General features: G+C 45.2%; 1 protein-coding gene across 2 annotated transcripts in view; it reads right to left on the bottom strand.

Annotated features, from left to right (window-relative positions):
- Positions 1-22,764, bottom strand: part of sema3fb (sema domain, immunoglobulin domain (Ig), short basic domain, secreted, (semaphorin) 3Fb) — a 64,997-nt gene that overhangs the window by 33,126 nt on the left and 9,107 nt on the right. The gene's annotated exons all lie outside the window — the stretch shown is intronic.

The raw sequence follows: 22,764 nt of genomic DNA, 5'->3' as shown, positions 1-22,764 counted from the left end.
TCTCAAAGTCAGGGACTTTGATCATTCCAAGACTGAAGTGAAGGATCATCGATCCTCTCTTATGATTAGATTCACATGGCCAGGAATCCCTGATTTCCGTGTCTCATCAATTATTATTTTATTCCTTTTAATACCGGTTTTGACATTTTGAATGAATCATTTCCTGTTATCAAAGTCTTCGTTACTCCCCTGTTCGCGTCCATTTCCTGTACAAGATCCCACGCGTTTCCTCTGGAGCTGTCGGATTCTGCGAGGACAAAACAAAACGTATCGGTTCTCCAGTTATTCGTGAACTAGTCAGCACGGAGGTAAGTACAGCGCGAGTTATTACGTGACACCGAGGCCATGCGAGTTCGCACCAAGACGGAGGACGCCTGTGTCCGTGTCCTTAAACATTCCCAGGAAGCAATCGGCAGCATTGTTTAGCAGGATGAAGACAATACATCACGGCTAACAAGCACACAATGCCCTCCGCAAATAAACATGACAAGGACAAGAGGAAAGTGGGAGATACGAGGTACAGCCGAGTCGGAAACTGGAACAGGAAGGGGTGGGGCGTAGCGTTAGGGAGTTTTATTGAGGACACGGAGGTGAACTTTCAGGAGGTCAGCTTTTTTTCGCCCCGGTTTCTACAACACTTCACTTCATCCTGTGACATCCCAGGGGTGGACGTACGGTAGCGTCCAAAAGTCTGAGTGCTGTTTTCATTCCGTTATTTATTCGCCAATATATTATTTCAAACCATAAGCTCTTTAGCTGTGTGAGAAATCGTCATTAAGTTGTTGCAATCCCATCTAATTATTCAAACTGTCGTTGCATTGTAAATGTTTTGAAGACTGTGAAAGCTTGTACAGTGTTAAAGTGTTCCGGTGTAAAACTGGGAGTCTCGCACATTGTACGTCATCTCAGCTCATTGACTAATATTTGTTAAATGATGTAGACTGAACGAATACAAGGAGCGCGACTGATTTACAGCCGTAAAAGAAGCAGGAAGGTGACCTCCGGTGACCCGGGAGCAAGAGAAAGCTCCCAGCGTCCTACCCAGTGAGGTTTCAGGAATGCCGGGTTATCGCTGCTGCAGCCCTGGAGGTCACAACACGGCCGGAGTGGGCGAAAGATTGTTCTGCCACTTCCTGTTTGGTAGCCATTGTGTGTTCGAGTGAGATCTTTCCTCTAAAATCCCAGCGTCAGCTTTTCCTCTCATGCCCGTGGGCGGCAGGCTTCGGGCGCTTTTCTGTCCACGACATTCTTTCGTTTTTTTTTTCCTTCTAAATAGACAGAGCTGATAGGATGACATGCACCGTTGGCCTATCGGGGAAGAGCCAGGTGCCAACGAGGACCAATGATCAACCCGGTTTCCCAGACCGAACAGGAAGGAAGTGAGATTACTCTGGGCTTCTTTTTTTTGGGGGGGTTTCACACGCTCGTGTCAACAGGGCCATCCATCCGATCATTTTTCTGAGTCACTTTCAGGAGCCACTCATCCGTGAGGAAGGCGATTAGCTGCTAACAAACGGAGCCCCTCGTCAACACCACCACACTCCCATGGGAAAGGAAAGCGTGCCTGGTGTTAACCCTTAATCTACTAGGGCATTCCTGAAGGGTTAACTAGTACGGATCAGTCTGGTGAGAATTACCTCTGTTTGGGGTTCTGTAAAAAAATAAAAAATAAAAAAAAAACATTTACATTTATGGCAGACGTCCTTATCCAGAGTGACTTACATTTATCTGGTTTCTACAACAGAGCGGTTGAGGGGTAAGGGCCCAGAACTGGAGGCTTGGAATTGCTGGGGTTTGAACTCGCAACCTTCCAATCTTAACCACTGAGCTACCGCTGCCCAATAAGAAGCGAAGACGGTTTGTAAATGTCATAAGTTCCAGGTTAGCACTTGGTTGCAGGTTAGACCGTTTTTTGTTCAAGTAGACACAACTATCCTAAGAGGATATGCCATTACGAGTTATCACTCAGTCCACCGTGAAAACAGCACATGAGCCAGTCAACTTATGAATCTTGAATGATTAACAGTTGCATAGGTGTTCTGAACTCTCCAATATTAACTGACCCACTGGAACGCCCAGCCCCTTTCCTCCGTCTCACATTAGCAACGTCTTGTCAAGGTCACCCCCATCACGGTCGAAACTGGAGTGCCACGACACCCTCAAGCAAGAGGTGGAGAGAAATCTAGACTAGAAAACAAGACACGCCCATCACCCACCTGGGGCTCAGTTTCCATCCGAATCCAACAAACACTCCCAGTAGATACCTTAAGCATCCCTGACCACTGAATGAAACAGGAAGAGAAGAGGAGAGAAGAGGAGAGAAGAGGACACTGCAGACATGATAAGCGTGGGGGTATCCCGGGTCAAGCCGATTTAGCTGCTCGCTGTTTGTGGTCTGTAATCTCCTTCCATCGTGACCACAGCAAAGACAAGCGGCAGAGTGAGAACGAGGACAATCATGCGCGTGTGAACAAAAGCCTGTCTATCTCTGGCTTCTGCTCTCAGACAGAGTGTCCCTAATAGCGGGGACAGGCTGAAGAGGAGCAGGTCTATCAGACAGACTCCGGATCTGTGTCCTTCTCGGTGTGTGGGAAATTTCAAGCAAATTAACGAAGTGTCAGCAAAAAGGCTACGTGAATTATTGAGCCATTGTTATGGTGCTGACATTGCTGAAAAGAAAAGCCTAGCATGCATTAGCTAGATAAAATTGGTGCAAAGCAAAAGTACCCCTCGCTGTAGGACCAAAAGTTAAGGGGGTGGAGTCGGACCTGATCAGCTCCTCCTACCTTGGTAAAGCTGGACCAAACATCCGGTGTGTGTGGACAAGTCAAAGGGTTTCTTGTTCCGTGTTGTACAGCATCTCCTAAGTTAGGGTTCGGAGGAGGAGTTGGATCTGGTCCAGCTCCACCCCCTGGAGTTTTGGTTCTGCATCTAGGACTCATAGTAACCGCGATTAGAAGTGTTTCTCCATCCTGCATCCTTTGCCCTTGTAGTAGTTTTCAGATGTACAATGGCCTTGTACCCAGTAAAACGAAAAGACCCGGCTACAGGAGGCTGAAACGTTAACTTCAAGTCACTATACATAATGATAGCACGTGCACTCAGTCTGTAATCAGTCTTTTCTCAGGACGCCATTAACACTCGACCCACAAGCCGCGTGTTTGCGCACGTGTGTTAGATGATGTCATGCGTTGGCGCTTTTAAGCCTCAGGTTGAATCTCACTTCTGAATAGCGAGATGAATTCAAATAGAAGGAGGAAAAAATGATAAGGTATAGAATGTTACATTTTCACCGCAAAAACATGCCACAATTAGTGGGTTCAATCTGCTATTTGTTATGTTATCTTAGGAGATCTGAGAGCGTTTAAACTCGAAACGGGGCCTCAGATTGGTGCAATTCGTCACCGCTCGGTGTTCGGTGAGCAGGTGATCCACACGACGGGAAAAGAACCGTTTTTCATTCTCGTTTGTGTTGCAAACTGCTGCTGGGTGAATTACCTTTGTTGTTGGGTTTTGTTTTTTTTTTTAACTGTGCTTTGATACGTTCAGGCTATGAACCAGAACATCCACAAGACTGACTGTTCAGCAGGGACAAGTGAGGTGGCTCTCGGCCCTTGACACCACTGAATCAATAAAAACCATCCAGCTGGCCTCGTTTGGCTCCATGAACACAATCCAGAGATCGATCGTGAGCGACTGAGCACTCTTAAGTGATTCTCTTAAGTGGGCCAATTTTAATGATGATCAACAGCAAGTCAACAGGGTGCAGGCTTAGCGTGTTAGCTTAGCATAGCTGTCCGGTCTGGAAAAATCCACGTTTCACATCCTGAAGTTTGGTGTGAAAGAACTTTGGAATGTAGAGTGTTTGCTCTGGTGTGCATCCCTGATTCACAGTACTGGGTCGAGTATTACGCCACAGTGGTTAAGGTTGTGAGTTCAAATCCCAGAAGCAACAACAACAACAGCCACTCGAACACGACTCTTGATCCTAATATATATCCATTTAGCTTTTTCTTAAATCTTCCATAAAGATGACATCACCAGAAAAGCAGCGGATAATCACAGATCTTACACTTGCTGTTCCATCCAAAAATCAGACTCTACCTCATCATCTCTGCATCAGTCCATGACCTTTTTCTATCTCAGCCAAGGATTAAAAAAAAATGTTCTTAAGATTAGGATTTGTTTTTTTTATAGTTCAAGAAGCTGAACGGACACCACACCTTTGGTGGTCTTCTTTCCATCCCTGACACCGTAAGCCTCTCTTATTAGCCACTTAGAGAAGTCCATCAGAGTTATCTCTGCTGTTATCGTAACCACGCTTATCAACTGCGTGATTAGACGTCCGAGGCACACAGACGCAAGTTCCTTCAGTGTCACTCACTTAACAAGCCCGTCTGAGACAGATAATGAAGCTCCATCACCCGAACTAAAGCCTCAGATGACAAGAAGTTACCCAGAGCTCTCCGAAACACTACTGTCAGACTCCGAGCAGAAACGGAGACACATGGAAGCCGTGGACAAATCGATCTCGGACACATACGTGACGTCGTAAAGCTCCCAGGACGGCGTTTCTGTGCAGAGGACGCGGTTAGAGAGAATAGAAAGGTTTTCCCAAAGGTTCTATCGATTTCCACGACCGAGTAATGATGTAAAAAGAAAAAAAATAACAACAACATTGGCCTCCATTGTGAGGTCACAAGGCAAACTGGGACAAACTGCCATCCCTGTCCAATATAAAATTCACTTCGAGCGAGTTCATCAATCAGAAACACACGAACACAGTGGGTCACACAGATCCCAGAGGCATTTAGCAATTGTTGGAAATCATCTTGTTTTCCCAGAGCCATGCGTCCAACCAGAAAACACTCAATACGCCCGACTCCCATTCCCCCGGAGCACAACGAGCAGAGAGAACCGAAACGATTCAGTGCCGTTTCACAGAAAGATTCACGTTTCAACATTCAACTTTCTTCCAAATCCTTCAGAAAACCCCCACTGAGAGTACGACTTTGGAAAAAGGCAACCAGCTAGATTTTAGGCTTTTGCTTCATGCATTATATCTCGACCTTTGTAAAGAAAATGAGCTTTTCTCTGTGGTTTATTTCGTAAATTGTACAGTGCTTTTTCTTTGTTTTGAACTTGCTAAGTGGAAGATTACATCATCCATTTTGACTCGACTCTACTCCACATCTCTTCAATTCATTTCACGTCGTGGACGCTAGCAGATTTGAACATTTGTATTTAGGATTCAGAGGGTTTTTTTTTTTTTTTTTTACTTCAAAACTGTAATCCATCATTTCGAATATGTCTGTGAAGGTAAATTTTACCCGTACATTTTTCAAAACAAAGAAAAAACTTTGGCAAAAAAATGTATTTTTTTATTTAAAAATACACCGTAGAAAAGTGAAGAGGTTTTTATTTACTGTGACGTCTATAATTCAAAGCTTCCAAACCCCGTATAAAATCAATCCCATATGAGACTTAGATTAAACATTGAGACGTAACCCAGAGCCCCTGACTCCGCTGGGCTTTATCTGCGCTACACTGGGAATTTAGTGAGAACCCTGTGGAATATTAGGACACCAGCCAAGCCATATTTCTCTTCCTATGTGTACTCCCAAATGCACTTAAGAGTTCATTGGCCTCGTTCTTTGCAGGGCATAGGCAAGATCGGAGCTCCATTCGTCTTCCTAAACATCTGCACAGATTAGAGTGGTCCCATAATTCCACAGCTTTTTTCCCCCCTCCTGTTTTTTTTTTTTTTTTTTTTAAGTTAAGCATTGGCATGCAAGTCCACTGCCTCCCCCGTCCAAGGCTTTCATCATCCAAATCCTCCACCAGACATCCAGAACTTCATGGCTTAATTTGGCCTCATCTTGAAGGTGCTACACTCTGAGGGTAAACAAAGGGTTCTTCAAGGTTTTGGGGTAGTTCAGGGTTTGTAGCATCCGTGAAATCCTTTCTGACACATTTTTTGTAGGGTTCTATGTGGGATTCTCCAAGAGGGACATCCCACGTCTCACTATCTTCCACGTCTCGGAGTATGTTTCGTGCTGTTGACTTGTTTTAAAAGCTCCGAATTTATCTTCAGACACATGGATTGGATGGACAGGTTAGTAACCACGTTAAACATACACTCCACTTGTAAAATTAATTGAAGGTTTCTTAAATAACCGTATGCAAACCCATATCAGAGATGGTTCCCAGGTAATAGTACATCATTAGGAAGCTGAGAACAGTTAAATGATGCACTGGAATTTTGAGGAAAACCTTTAATAATAATAATAATAATAATAATAATTTTTTACACACATTTAGCACCCTATATGGTTCTTCGTTTTGCACTACCTTAGAGATATTATGTAGAACCTAGAAGAGATGATTTCTCTTTGATAAAAGATTCCACAACATCTTTAAAAAGCCTTAAACGGTCCTTCATTTTGCATCCCTGACGAGAACCCTTCTACTCTATCTTTCATAAAGGGTTCTAAAGAACCTTTAGAAGGCCATTAAGGGTTCTTCGGTTTGTACCCCTAGTCGGACCCTTTAACGATTCTATGTCGAACCCTACAAAGATGACTTCTCTTTCATAAAATGACCCAAAACACCTTTAGAAAGCCCCGAATGGTCCTTCAGTTTGAACCCCCAGTGGGCACCATTAAAAAAATCCTATGTAGAACCCTACAACAGAAGGTGTCTTTATTAAGGAAGGTTCCAAAGTGCCTTTAGAAACCGTAAGCGGGCCTTTGGTTTGTACCCTTGAAAAGAACCCTAAAACAGATGATTTCTCTTTCATTAAAGGTTCCAAAACATCTTGAGAAAGCCATAAGGAGTCCAACAGTTTGTACCCCTGGTGGGAACACGTAAGCATTCTACATAGAACCTTATAACAGATGGTTTTTCTTTCATAAAAGGTTACAAAGCACCTTTAGAAAGCCCTAAATGGTCATTTGGTTTGTAGCATCAGCAGGAACCCTTGAACATTCGGTGTAGAACCCTACTCTACAACAGATGGCTTGTCTTTTCACATAATGATCCAAAACACCTTTAGAAAGCTTTAGAAACCATCCCAAGAACCCTTGAGGAACCCTAGTCAGATTTTCTGACTAACCCGAATTTTTTTTAAAAATCCCAACACTACACTGAATACATCGGTGCTTCTGTGCATCACTACACCCATAATCATGCACACACAATATTCTATTTTCATATTCCCAATTGCTTTGTTGCCTTTTCAGCAGGTCTGTGATGTTATTTGAGCAAACTTGGCATCAAGTCTCCATGTTCAACCCAAGGGCAAGATTTGGTCACTTCCTCTCTACCTTGGTCTGCAGTCCCCTGCTGCGTTCCCGAGCTGTAGAAAGCTCCTGTAATAGAATCAATCTCTTTCCTCTGCTGTCTGCACAGACTGACATTAATCCTCTGAGCCGTGGGGTGAGCTCTGGGGCACGAGCAAGTCGTACCCTTATATGACATCGTGCACACATGTCCTGCACACACTTGGGCTTGGAGGCAAGGTCATGTTTTCCCCCACACACCAAAAAAGAAAAGCAAAAAGATTTAGCTGTAGAATGTTTAGCAGAGGAGCAGACACGCCCAAAGGACTGAACAAACCAGTGTAAAAATTTCTCGGCAATCACACACAGATTGAAGAACGTCATGGTGGTGTGCTCTTGCCTTTACCCTTCTCACACATTACAGGTAAAAGATAAACAACAAAGACAGACCTGCAGATTTACGTCCGTCAAGATCAGACCGATAATATCCTCCAGCCCCAGACTACCTTAATAAAAATCTCCATCCTGAGAACCTGTCAGAGCTCGTTCCAGTGGGGTTTGATTGGCAGACACGCCATCCAATCGTGCTTGACTGACACGGCAGACATCCTAAACTGTGACCTCGTGGCTGACCCCTGACCCAAAGCTGTCAGTCCCTCTGGGCAAAGACACGTGAGAAGAAGGACGTTTAAAACGAAGGCGCCATTTTCCTGTTGGGCTCAAAGAATAACAACTTCGACATAGTGAAAAAGTAAATGGCCTCCAGTAACCACTCTATACACGGATTTATACCCAGGGGAAATTTAGAGATTTGCCAAACCACTGCCAATGTTTTTGGGAGGTGGGAGGAAACCAGAGAACCAGGAAGAACCCCACATCGACACTCGAGGTTCTGGCTTTTCAACACGCCAAAAATGTGCACCCCTGTACACCCCAACACATATTTAATGCCAAAATTCCATTATACCCACGCCTGACGTGTCTCCCAGCTGTACTTTGCGTTTAAGCTTACAACTTAATGTTGACAAACCCCACTCTATCATTTGACTTCGTAACACTTTGGTGCAAACTCAAGTGACAAGCGATTAAACAGCGCACAAACTGTACAAGAACAAGCACAAATACGTTTAAACCCCCATTTGGTTTCAGCAGTGGGTAAAATGCACTCCTTCCCTCGTCCACCGATGCCAAGATCTCTCTATCAGGGTCTCCGGTCACGCTTCGGAAAGATCAAGTTAAGAGGAACCTCTTTCTTTCTCACACTCTTTAGTGGCTTTCCAGGTTTTGAGAATGAAGCATAAAATGGGCGGAACAGCATCCATTGAGAGCGTCCCCTTGTTCGCCGGGTGAGATTAATGGCCTTCCCACCCGATGCCAAGCGCACACAAAGCCAGCAAGCCAGAGAGTTAGCAATTAATATGCCGTGTTATTGTTGGCCCTGTTCAGGCGTCCAAATACGGAGAGGCTCATAAACGGCCATAGATATACAGTCAGTCCAATAAAACGCTGGAGATAAAGCAGCTTCGGAATGAAGGGAAAGCTGGAACGTCAGATCTAGCTGTGCGCAATACAACCCGAGGGCATTTCCGAGACGATTACACGCACACGACTTTCACGTTTCAGAAACGTAAAACGAGTAGCAACAGGCTCCGGGGACAGACGTGAGGCCGTGACTGATTATAAGTCACAAAAATTCACATGCGCAAGATTGCTAGGGAGATTTTGGCAAGGTTTGTGCTCCCAAAATACAGTCGATCCCTTCATTCTGTTTGTTGTAACATTCAGAGTAGGTCTCTTAACCTCAGACGTCGAGTCTGCGTCGATACGTGATTGATACGTGACCGACTTTGTTCAGAATCTGGGGTAGGACTAACGTTAATTCAAGAACGATGATGATGTACAGAATGGTAAATCACCTTGCTAGCCTGTTTACAGTTTAAAAATCAGATTATTTATTTATTTATTTTTACACACAAGCTGTTGCGATTCATTTCTACCATTCCCTTTTACTTTGACGCATCAGTCCAAAACATTACACCCCATTATTTTAGACAGGATCAGACTGAAATCATCAGCTTGTGTTAGCTTGCCAATGAATAAGCTAGCTAGTCAACTTGGTAGTTAGCTAAAATCTATTCTACTGTATAAAATAAAGCGTTTGGTAAAATATGGTATTGAATAAAGTGGTTCATCTATCAATTCAGTAACTGTACATACGCTACATCACCTCTAGATAGCTAGCTAGCTTAGAATCTCTCAATTCAGTAACTGTACATACGCTACATCACCTCTAGATAGCTAGCTAGCTTAGAATCTCTCAATTCAGTAACTGTACATACGCTACATCACCTCTAGATAGCTAGCTAGCTTAGAATCTATCGATTCAGTAACTGTACATACGCTACATCACCTCTAGATAGCTAGCTAGCTTAGAATCTATCAATTCAGTAACTATACATACGCTACATCACCTCTAGATAGCTAGCTAGCTTAGAATCTATCGATTCAGTAACTGTACATACGCTACATCACCTCTAGATAGCTAGCTAGCAAGTTAATATCGTAACTTGTATCGGGTCGTGAAGTGTTCTTTTGTAAGATGATATCAGTGGAAACTCGTCCTTTAGGGTTGCCAGATAAGAATCTCTCATTTCACCCAAACGGGTTTTAAATTTCGTTATAAAATGAAAACTATTCGGTCTGATGAAATTTTTAAAAAACAGGCCATTTTCTCAGTGTAAATCTGTACAACCTGGCGGATTTACGACGTCTCTGGGTTTGAAAGACTACCCATGATGTTTCGTATCACGCACTTATCACGAGATAAAAACTGAAAAAGCATTTCCTGATGAGAAAGTAAACAAAAAACGGTGTTTGTCCCTTGTTGCGTGTGAGAAGCTGCTGAGGGTTTGGTCTGCAAGCTGCGTGCGATCCGCTCTGATCTTTACACGCCAGTCCTCGCCACTTCCACCTTTAACGACTTTATCTCGATCGAATCGAGGCTCCTGGCTCTCTGAACACAGGGTGATATGCAAATCTGATCTGGGCGAGGGCCAGAGATCCACGTCGTGAATTTCTGCAGAGAGATAAGCGGCAGGTAGAGGGAGTGACGGCCTGGCCATATTTCAACCAAAACACTTCAGTCGCTCGACCGATCATGAAAAAGCGACCGCAAGCTGCCTCCTGGGGGAGGGGGGAGGAGGGGTGGGGGGTAATGGAGGGACGCAAGACGTTGAAGAGAAGCTCAATTAATTTCTGTAGCGGTTAATGCAGCGCTCAATCAATCAAATCAAGATCAGGAACATAAGTTCTCTCTCTCTCTCTCTCTCTCTCTCACACACACACACACACACACACACACACACACACACAGTGAGTGATTTAGGACCAGCGAACGGCTATAAAAGGTGAAACTCCGTTCCAGTGGAAGTCGCACACCGAGGCAGTGAAACACTAGAAGCCTCCACGTTCCTGAATATGCACATTTCAACAAAATAAGGCTCAGAGGACGGAAAACAAGATGGAAGGATACGACTCGAGCGTGTGAGGTGAGCCGCAGGTGGGAAGCAAGACTCATGCTGCCAAAAGCGGAGCCGGTTTTAGTCGTGGGTCAGGAAGAAACAGACGGGTCGGCCGTCAACGTGTGAGGGGAAGAAAGGAAAGGTTCAGTGTTTATACCGAGATGTTAAAAACACACACGGTTATGGGAACCTCTCATACAAGTTCTATGCAGATACTGTACACACACACACACACACAGGGTGGTGCGGTGTGTGTGTGTGTGTGTGTGTGTGTGTGTGTGCGTATCATTTGAGTTGTCAGTGGATTACAGAGAAATGAGTTTCATTAAACAGGATTACTGTGCAACTTTATCTCTCTCTCTCTTACACACGCACACGCACACACACACACACACACACACACAGTCTCAGACCACACCCTGACTTCAGTATAACTAAAAATGACTATTCACTATCCACTAATCTCTTTACGGCTTTACATTCCCTCCACGTTTCCAAAAATCAGCGCTCCGAGTATCAGCTACTAGTGAAAGAGTTAAAGCAGAAAATCCGATCCGGAACCGATCCAGCGTTTCATCACCATCACCGTCACCATCACATCTCCAACACCGATAATAAATACAAATTCATTACAGTTTTTAGTTTAACAATTCAACATTTATTTATATATATATATATATATATTTTTTTTTTTTTAAGTTTTACATTTCAGCAACAAGCACTATAAACTGAATAAACAAACAAAAACAGACTCGCGATCTATTAAAATGTCCGAATTTCTACATCCCTTTTAATATTTATATTATGGTTTACCCTCCATGTTCACCTGAATTTAATAAAACACTCACCCCATCCATGAGAACGCAGATTAAACGTAAACACCTGTTTAATATCGATCCGTATTTAATCATCATCCTGCATGTTTGATTAAAAAACAAAAAAACAAAAAAAAACATATCCAACATTTCGTGAGATGTTTGTGCGTGCAGACGTTAAAAACAGGAAATGTGCCCGTGCTTTTTTTTCCTTTCAGATCAGACTATTAAACGAGTGTGTGCTGCAGATCCGGCAGCGTCTGGCACGAGCAGACCCAGCTGCACCGCAGGACTCAGGGCGTCCAGAGCTGACGCGCGGCTCCGGTTTCCGAGTCCTCGAGCCGAGACGTGGAGACGCAGACGCAGACGTGATGCGTTCGGACTCGGACGGAGGAGAAAGGTGACGGGGAGATGAGACGGGGAATGATTTCCCCTGCAGGAATTGCGAGTGGATAAAATGTCAGCTTAAAGATTTAAAAGACATCAACGACCTCCATCAGAAAAGATCAAACGATTCCCAGTACCAGGTTCTAACTCCCTTATATTCCCTCCGGTGGACAGGTTTCCTGTTCGGTTTGATCATTTTCACACATCTTTCTCTGGCAGAGAGAACGTGGCCGAGATGAGGGAAGGAAGGTGTTGGATTTGGCCGACGTGCATGCAAATGTTTAATGAAATGTCATAAATCACGAGGCCCAGAATCGACCCGGGTGCTGCCGTCACTCAGAACCGTGCTGGAATTCCTTAAAAGAACGAACAACAGTTCGTTCTCACAGTCTGGCGTTTTATCTTCGTGTTTATTCATTTGGCAGAAACTTTTATTGCAAACAAATCCTCTCCAAGAACAGAGCAGAGCAGTCGAGGTTTAACTCCAGGCTCTCGGGTTCAGAACCGACCCGCTTTTCATCACGTCAGGAGCCGAACTTCAACGTGATCAGATGTGGGAATGACAGATCTTTCCATTTCATTCTAGCGCGCTTGTTTGAATACGTCATCGTCTCTATAGTGACGGCTCGCTCACAGGGACTTGTACGGTGAACGCCGATGTTTACGGAAACCGAGAGCGCCGGAGTCTGGCGAGATTTGGTGCTGAACTCAGAACCAGCACTGGTACCATACCAGTGCAAACGGAGTACGATGCTAATGAGAGAGCAAGCAGGAGACGAGCTCAAGCACAGAACTGTGTGAGGGCGAGTATCACAGAAAAAGTTCTCCCGGAACCCTTTTTTGTTGTCTTTCGTTCCTGCATGTTAAATCCTTCAGAAATCTAAGAAGGTACCACGCTTGGGTTGGTTTCTCGGGCACAACGGAGCCGCGCAACAGACAGGAAGCTCTTAAAGAAGTGTTTAAGCAGTGAAAGCACCTCTGAGGAACGCTGTGTAACGAGAGTGCTGTGGTGTCTGGGTGTATACGCGAGGACTTTCCTCCGAGTTACACGATTCGGTCTACGATTTGTGGAACGTGCGGTTTGTCTTACATCGTTAAAGACCGTCGTAAAAGCTTTCCGAGCAGCGAGTGAAACTTCAAACCGCAAGAACCCGAATCCACACAGTGGTCTCACTCTCTCACCTCCTCACACACACACGCACTTTAGCTCACAACTCAGCCCCGATTAGCAGCGACTGAAACGATTCTTTCTGTGACTTCGGCGGCGTTTTTTGGAGCCGCCGCGGCTTACGCAATCCCCACCTCAACGCCAAACACGCCGCCAAAGTCCTCGGGGCACAACCAGGAACCCGATGAGGACTGACAGACGTTTCTAAACGTCTCAACGAGGAAATGGATCCCGGTGTCTAAAGCAATAAGGGCTGAATTACGGATTAGAGGAAGCGGCGTTACTGCAGTAGAACTACGGCACCACTGCGGTTTACTTTATTTTGACCGTTATGTCCGTTTAACCTGACACAGAACATTGTACTGACGTCTGCCCGAGGGGTTTTTCTTCCCCGGTTTCCAGGGCTGAAAGATTTCTTTTGGGTTCGAGTGTCGAAATTCACACGGTGGTCAAAACCACACGTGAAAAGCCGTAAATCTCAGACGAACTGCTCAAAACTAGGACAAGCCACGCCTCCTTTACCGGGACTGACAGGCACAGGTGATTAATTACCCAGGGAATTAGTTCTGCCCAACACACACACACACACACACACATACACATACACACACAGTCTCAGGCAGGAGGTGTGGCCTAAAGAAGTTTGAAGGCGGGAACTGTGCATTAGAGGCGACTCGAGTGATATTACAGCTCACTTTTGATTGATATGTTTATTATTTTTTTTTAAAAACCCTATAATATAAAAAACTAGGTATATAATATAATATATTAATAAAACTAACTAGCTATAGTATATTAACATTGTAGGTACAAATCCATAGAAGAAAAAAAACTAAGGAGGATACATAGTAATACCTGACGCAGGCCCCGCCCACATGTAGACAGATATTTTTGAGAACGTGGGGTTTTTTCGCTGCATTTTGTCAACACTTTGGGTCAAACAATGTTTTCAAAAATGTGTTCTCACTTGATAACGTGTTTACAGTTTACGACAGAATACCAAGAGAGGTTTTGTGCGTGTGTGTGAAAACACAGAGTTTTCAGAAATACGTGCATGCGTGTGGCCGGAGCGTTAAACTCACAACCCTCCGACCCCCGGCCGCGCATCTCGACCACCTCGTTTCTGTCTCTTTCCGTCTCCTCGCAGTAAAGGAAATGCTAAAGAGCTGTCATGATACTCTGGGAAACGCAGCAGGATGTCTGTAGGGCCGGAGAGGAAAAACCCAAAGACGACAAACGCGCAAGGCGACGATAAAGCGTCCGTTACGCCGCGGCTGAGAGGAAACGGGAGCGGACGAGTTCAACACGGACGTCACAGACCAGCTGCCCGAGAAACCATTTACACTATAAAAGAGCCAATCTGCCTAATAATGTCTGTGTACCTTACTGAAGCTACCTTACTTTGATCTCTCTCTCTCACACACACACACACACACACACACACACTCCTATCTACGCTTGTATACTATTGCACTGTGTTGCATTCTATTGTATTTGAGACGACCGCAAAAGTAAATAAAGTTTATTTTACTCTCGGTGAAAAAACCTGGTGAGATCAGGACGAGTGCTCACTATATACGTCCTTCGCACACTCGCACGCCCCAGATCAAAAGATCCGCTCGGACAAAATGACCGTGACGCTCCTTATATAATCCATTTCCTGTAGGAAAGTCGATGTCAGTGACGTCTTTTGTTGCAGTAAGGTGGCTGTCTCCCATGCAGAGATTGAAACAAACCCTAGGGTGTGGGTGTGTCTTTGTGTATTATATTAGATCTGTATGTGTGTGTGTGTGTGTGTGTGTGTGTGTGTGTGTGTGTGCTTATTTACATACAAGGATACATGTCCTGCTGAGCTCTACAGGATGCTGAAGCTTCATGAATGAGAAAACTTCAATGCCTCCAGTGGAATGCGAATGAACTTTAATGAATGGGAGGCTGGTGTGTGTGTGTGTGTGTGTGTGAGTGAGTGAATGAATGAATGCGAATCAACCTACACACTCTTTTCACCCTCTACAAGTGACACTGACACCAACAACAACATCAACTAAAACAAAAGAGAAAGGCAGTGCGTGCTCCAGCTCTTCCTCCTCCCGCCTCGAAGCGCACTTGAAAGGATGCGCGGAGTAAGAGGCCACCCCCCCCCCCCCCCCCCCCCCCCCCCCCGGGGAGGGGGGCGAGGCAGGGAGGCGGGGAGTGGGCAGGAGGACTGGCATCGCCTCTCTGAGAGCCTCTTAACAATCACCACCCACTCGACTAACGGCTGAATGAGCATCAGCGCCGAATAAAGGCATCAAAGAGGCGGCGGAGGGGACGAGCCGAGCGGACGAGCCGAGTGCCACTCCAGCACACACTCCTCCGCCCGGCCCTCCACAAGAGACGAGCTGAAAGAGGACTGACCGCTGACGCTGACCACTTCAAACGCGGACGGCCTGGAGCGACGAGATGAGAGGGATGAGCAAAAGGAACGGAAAGAATGGAAAGAATGTCGATAAGAAACAACAAGGATCCTATTTTCAGGACTCGTATCGAACACGTGACCATTCCATACAACGCGCCAGCCCTGGGATCTGGGAATCTGATTGGTCAGGAGGTGTTGATTAATTCCCTAGAGCAGCAGCTCTGACAGGTTTATATCAACACGCTCATCCAAACACGTTATCATTTCTATAGCAACAGCTCGTTCACATGAACTGATAAAAAAAACGCGTGCAATCGCCGGTGTTCTGAGAGGAGGTGTTTATGCAGCACTTACGGAAGGAGTCTCCAGTGTCAGCGCGTAAAGCTTTGACTTTACAGGAAAGTCTTACACGTTGCGGTTTCTTGGTAACGTGACTAGCTGTTGTTGTTTTTTATTATTATTATTATTATTATTATTATTATTATTAACGCCAGAACTCGTTTCAGGGCTGTTCCGCAACATTAAACGTAACTATAAATGGATAAAAAGCGTCACTTTTTAACGACGTGAAAAACATCTCGTCGTCGCCAAATTCATCCAAGAGGAGAATTCGAATAATAACGACGGCAAATAATAACGCTCCGAATCCGAACCTCGACGTACGAACGTTTCAGCCGGGGGTTTTATTCTTATTTGAAGCGTTTGAGAAAGACACATCCTGCCCCAAATGCATCCTGATTCCATGATGCAATACCGTGCAATGCCGTAACGCAGCAGACTTTTAACACGCAGGCGGATAAGCATCATTTGGAACGACGGTTTCCACCAGCAGTGACCTGAACACAGTGTATTACTCACTGCGAAACACACACACACACACACACACACACAAGAGCACCAGAAAGGGAACCGAATCCCATCTGTGCAAGCTTGCAGTGAAATTCCAGCGTGATTGACGGGCGCTTGATTAAAAGTTTTGCGCCCGGTAGGTGGAGAGGAGTGCCCGCTCTTGACCCCTTTCCCCTCAGAGGTCACGACCTCTCCGCAACCTCTGCAATGTGGGAGAATCTTCACTCGCATACTTTACAGCCGTTCTCAGGACCCGAGCGCTCCAGAGGACGAGGAAGTGCTACGTTTAATACAGTCAAGTATTATTCTTAAGATATATATATATATATATATATATATATACGTATTGTTTCCCCGAGACTACTTAGAGAAGTGTTTCCTTTTCATACAAATGTGTGTTGTTTTGTTTCGAAACTGGAAATTGCACCTCAATTATCTCGGATGACGCATTTTTTCAACATTCTCCATTTTCTTTTTCACGTGTACTTCTCCGCGTAATAACCCACAGCTATAACAACAGTCCCGTGACTGGCAGAGCCCCTGGATGTTTATAAAGATGGAAACGATGTCGGGGTCAACGACGAATTAATCCTTAAATCGGCATGAAGACCTCCACAGGCTAATTCCCACACACAGCGTTATGCGTTTTATTAACGCGCACGAATCTGTACTTCGCACCCCGTGACTCGTTAATTCAGCAACAGCGGGGCGTTTACCTTACATTCCGGAGCGACTTAAAACTTAGGGTTAAATGAAACGTTCACAAACGTTCCCTTCACGTCAAACGCAATCGATCACCCGGGACCACGTTCTAGATCTAGCCGACAAGTAAGGAAGACCGACAGTACATCCGCCGTGCTAGCTTAGCATGCAGACATAAATGTTCACATATGCATCTCGTTCAGCTTCCATTAAACAGCAGGTTCCAGAAAGTATTACCTTTGACTCAATAATACAATTCATATACAACTCTGCCTTTAAACATTAGGCCACGCCTCTTACCGGAGTTCGATATCTCCAGAGGAACAGGGGAAAACAGTAGGGGTGTAGAGGAATATTCGTCTGTCTTTTGTTTGAATAATTAACAAAGGCGTGTTAAAGACAGAACGGGGATAACGGGACGAGAACGTGAATGTCATGCGCGTGATTAATGAGGTGTTTTTCACCAGCGAGCTCTAACGCTGGAAGCAGATGGACCAGCGCGGCTCCATAAGTGATGGACGTCCACAGGGAGGACCGATTTCCGTCTCGCTCGCCACTGCCGGATCCTGAAGGAGCGTGGAACCCGAATCCAGATGAGGCGGTCGGTTCTGCTGCTTTTCCTCAAGCCATTGGTGGTGGAGGTGGAGGATCATCTCAAGCACCTTCGGTTTCTGCCTCTGGACCAACTAGAGTACGTCAAAGGGGAAAGGAAAGGAAAAGAGAGGAATGGAACTGAAGGCAAAGGAAAGACGAGGAAAGAAAAAGGAAGCGACAGTGAAGTTCATTTCAGCCAGGTGTTCACCATAACATCCTTCTCGTAGCGTCCGGATGTAGATGTGTACAAATGCTCCATAAATCCTGGCAGAACTCCCCATCTGGTTCTTCACACACACACACACACACACTTGCGAATGACAAATGCAGGCCACCCAAGTGCCTTCAGCTCGGTTGAGAGCTTCAAGCTCAGATGCGTTCACTCAATGCGGTGCTGCTTCATCTTCTGAGGAACTTCCCTGTCCCGCTGAGAACATCTTCAAAACACATCAAAGCCCGTGTGAACCTCAGACCTGCGCGCTTTTCTCCCGCATCGCCAAAGAATCCTGCTCTCGAACCTCTGTTCCGTGCCTAGTTCCTTCCTTTTTGACTACGATTATATCTCATTTACTTCTTCACCGATTCAGGAGAGAGTAACACAGGGGATGTAATGAACATTCTGACCCGTTCTGCAGGTGAAATACACTATATGGCCAAAAGTATGTGGACACCTGTCCACCTATGTGGTTCTTCCCCAAACAAAGTCGGAAGCGTTACAAATTCCCTTCGCTGGAACTAAGCGGTACAAACCTGTTCCGGCATGACCGCAAACCCTGTGCACGAAGCGAGATCTATGAAGACACGGTGTGTTAAGGTTGCACTGGAAGATCTCGAGTGTCCTGCACAGAACCTTGACCTCAACCCCACCGAACACCTTTGGGAGGAACTGGAACCGGAGCCTCCTCACCCAACATCAGTGCCTGACCTCACTAATGCTCTTGTAGCTGAATGAACACAAATCCCCACAGCCACGCCCCAAAATCTACTGGAAATCCTTCCCAGAAGAGTGGAGCGCATTATACCGTAACAGCAAAGGGGAAATACATCTTGAATGGGATGTTCAACATGTAGCGTATGCCATTTCCGGGGTACACACTTACTAAGGAACTCTCACTCTGGCACGCAGCAAATCGTTTCGGAGGCTAGTCCTACGTGTGTACGTGTTGACGGGACAGTGAGGCATTCTATCCAATTCGGTATGTTAGTGCTAAACCGTAATCCGGAAAACACACACACACACACACACTCACACACACACACCCTCTAACTGGAATCCTGCCATCTAACAAAAACGCCTCCCCACTGACTGAGTGATTAAGTGTGTACGTTATTAACAAAAAGAAAACCAGAAGCTAGACCGAGTCATGGATAATCCATTCCCCATAAAACCACATCCTATAGCAGGACTGACCTACCCCCCACCCCCCACCCCCCCACCCACTCACCCCCACCCCCCACCACTCCGTTCATTATGCTCTGTATTACAAACCAATTCCACTCATAACACACATGCCAGCTCAGGACATCATCCTGCGAGAAATTATTATTTAACCACAAAAGCAAAACATGTGGAATCATCATCGAGTCTTCGATATGGTGACGTTTTCTACAAGGAGACACAGTGAAGGAGCGTCCAGTATCAGTGCTTTATAACGGTCAAAGGGAAACTTTAGAACGTGAGCGATAACGGGAACAAACTTGTTTCGTGGACATTCCACAACATTTAAAAGTAACCATAAAGAGATAAAAATTCATGAATAATTGTAAGTACTGGCAGATTGCTGTGGTAGAAGAACATTTTAAAAAAAAATAACTTCTTGCTGTTATTGGCATATCGGTTCTAACTAAATAGAAGGGGACTAGATCAGTCTAAGGGAAGGATATCTGCGAGTGAGTCTGGTAATCGCATATCAATACCACGCTTCCTACTCAGAACCCCACCGCTCTGAGGATACAAAGAGCCACATCTGCCAACAACGAAAGAAAGGTAGCAGGCCATGAAAGCTCTCCATTAGCATCCGCCCACGGTCAACTGCATTTGCATCATCATGGCTGAACTATCTACTTGGATTTCCCCCCATACCTAGTGAAAACCCACGGGCCGTCCCATCTGAGGACAAACTTTCAGACCGGGTGCTTTCACAGCAGCTCTGAAACGTAACAGGATACACTCGCCGGCAAAGTCGCTCGCCGCTTCACATAAACCCCGAGTCATTCGAGCAGGAGATTGATCTGCTCCCTGAGTGCGCTAATGTATCCTCCTGCTCAGGACACACACTGAACTCTTTGTGCTCGGACGACTGATAATCGCTTAAACATTACCAAAACTGTAATATCGAGACGTACGTTAGGACACCGAGTGCGAGACAGGTGAAAGAGAGGACCCGATTTTCTCTCCCTCGCTCCGGATCTCTCTCCAAGTTGACTCAGTGAGCTCCCTGCATACAAAACTGGCCACTCGAATCCTCTTCCAGGTTCCTGTCATCCCAGTCCGTTTACGGTTAACCCCTGTGAGGGTGTTCCCGACAGTTTGTTCCTTACAAACTCGGCTCAGAGCAAGTGTGTACGGTCGCACACGTCACATGGCGTATTCGTGCCTCGTACTTTCAGCGTGCGAACCTGAATCAATCTAATCGCTTGAGCATTAGCAGGAATGAGCGTGGCGAGATCTACAGGAGGATCCACTCAGTCGTCTCTTTAGGATTTCTCAAAAAATAAATAAATAAGGGATTCCCAAACTGGACCACAGAAAACCAGAGAACCTTTGATTTATGCTCTGAAAACCAATAACAACAAGTAGTTTGTTCAACTTCACAGAGGATCCGGAGTGTATCCTGGGAACCCTGGGCGCGAGGAGGCAATACACCCTGGGTGGGACGCCAGTCCATCACGCGCACACTCGTTCAGACCTAGGGACGATATAACGTGAGCAATCCAGCTACCAGGATGTTTTTGATACGTGGGAGGAAACCGGAGAAACTGGAGGAAACCCACGCGGACACAGGGAGAACATACGAAACTCCACATAGACAGTGACCCGAGCTCAGGAACCCGAACCGATCTCCAATCACAAAAATTCTCTGCTCTCATGGATATCAAACAATCGCAAACAACACACAGGTTCATCCGAAAAAAAATTCTATATTTTTTGTTAAATATAACGATTATTGGCACCCCTATGAATTCATATGAGAAAATTATATTTGAATTATGTTCCCATTGATATTCAAAAACTTTTTAGTACACCTGTGTGACTTGGAACAGGAAATTGTTCAACCATGACTTCCTGTTTCACAGGGGTATAAATATGAGGTTACACACAGGCCAAATTCCCTTAGTCATGCATAACGATGGGTAAGAGCGAGGAATACAGCTGTGATGTGCGGCAAAAGGTTGTTGAGCTTCACACAATGGGGCGTGGCTATAAGAAAATAGCACAAGCATTGAAAACGCCCATTTCCACCATCAGGGCGATAATGAAGAAGTTCCAGTCGACTGGAAATGTTATGAATCGACCTGGAATTGGACGTGTGTCTGTATCGTCTCAACGCACTGTGAGGAGGACGGTTCGAGTGGATAAAACATCTCCAAGGATCACAGCTGGAGAATTGCAGAAGTTTGTTGCGTCTTGGGGTCAGAAAGTCTCCAAAACTACAATCTGAAGTCACCTACATCACCACAAGTTGTTTGGAAGGGCACCAAAGTATATATATATATATATATATATCTCCCTTGATATTTAGTCACAAATTGGGTCTGAGAGAACTAATGACTCGTTAACAAAAGACACCAATGATCTTGTGAAGTAAAAAAAAAAAACAACAAGTATTAAATCAAGAACTTGAGAGTTAGGAACCAACAGTGACTCTCTGGGAAAGTTCAGAGCTACTGCCCCTCATTTTACATTCTGTAACAGGACACAATGGGAATCTCTCATGTCCCGATGTCAGCCAATGGCATGTCTTTGTGCCGAGCCGCTGCTGACCCACATCTCCAACCCGTTCTCTAATCCGTACAGCTTTCCGTTCTCATCATCCTGGCACCTAAAGAGCTCAAATCACTCACTTCCTCTGGAGTAACGAGCATCCGTTGCCACGAACTGCTTTGCGTTAGTCAGAGTTCCAGCCTGTTCATCGGTAAATGACGAACCTGTTTACTTATTAAACAGCTACACACCGGTTTGTTTTTTGTAGTTTTTTAAACCCTCAAACCAGAGCCTCAAACCCTCGGGGTGAGATAAAGGGTGTGGACCATCACACCCTTTATCAGAACTGGCAGGTAGTTAGCATAGGTATAATTAGCATACCTATAATACAAAATGATTTCACGGTGAAGGTACGTTAATGCAGTCACGGGGCTGAGAGAGGCGTTTAAAGGTCGTGTAGGTCAGCTGGTCAATCAGCTTTGAGCGCTCGTTGAGTGAAGATGGAGGAACATCCAAGAACTGGAAAAGAAGACGGACTATTTCCTCAAATTGAATTTATCTATGGTTCAATTCTGACCGGGAAAAGCCTCAAATGTAAACCTCAAATGGTCCGAGATACCAGGAATCTTCCAAATCTCCTTCTATCCAAGTGTAATGCAGGAGTAAATTATGCATCTCTTCCTGGAAACAGGCCACTCCGGACAAGTTCCTCAGGGTCGTGATTTGTGAACATTTCACGGTTAGGACCTGCAGGTACGACATTCCGTTCTCTTCTGTTCGGAAAATCAGTCCTGACCTTTTTTATTATTATTATTATTATTTTGTCCCTCATAAAATTCCAAACTGTTTTGTTGGGTTTGGGATTTCGAGCAGATTAAAATGATCAGCATGGATTAGCACGGAAAGAACGATTCCACCAGATTAAAACCCTGGCCAGTGAGCCGCTCCTGGGGAAACAGGCTTTGGCTAACAATCCAATAAAACCCTCCTTTTTCTTTCATCCTTTTTCTGTTTTAATCAGCATCACAAGCCGCAGTATGAAAAGCTGTAATCTGCAGGGACGGATGGGGAAATCTATTGTCATATCAAAATGGGTTTTTTACCCCCTGAGGCAGCCTGAGAACG

Source organism: Ictalurus punctatus, chromosome 21 (assembly GCF_001660625.3).
Source record: "Ictalurus punctatus breed USDA103 chromosome 21, Coco_2.0, whole genome shotgun sequence".
Lineage (NCBI taxonomy): Eukaryota > Metazoa > Chordata > Actinopteri > Siluriformes > Ictaluridae > Ictalurus > Ictalurus punctatus.
The sequence above is the reverse complement of the archived record's forward strand: the minus strand, read 5'-3'. Positions and strand labels throughout refer to the sequence as shown.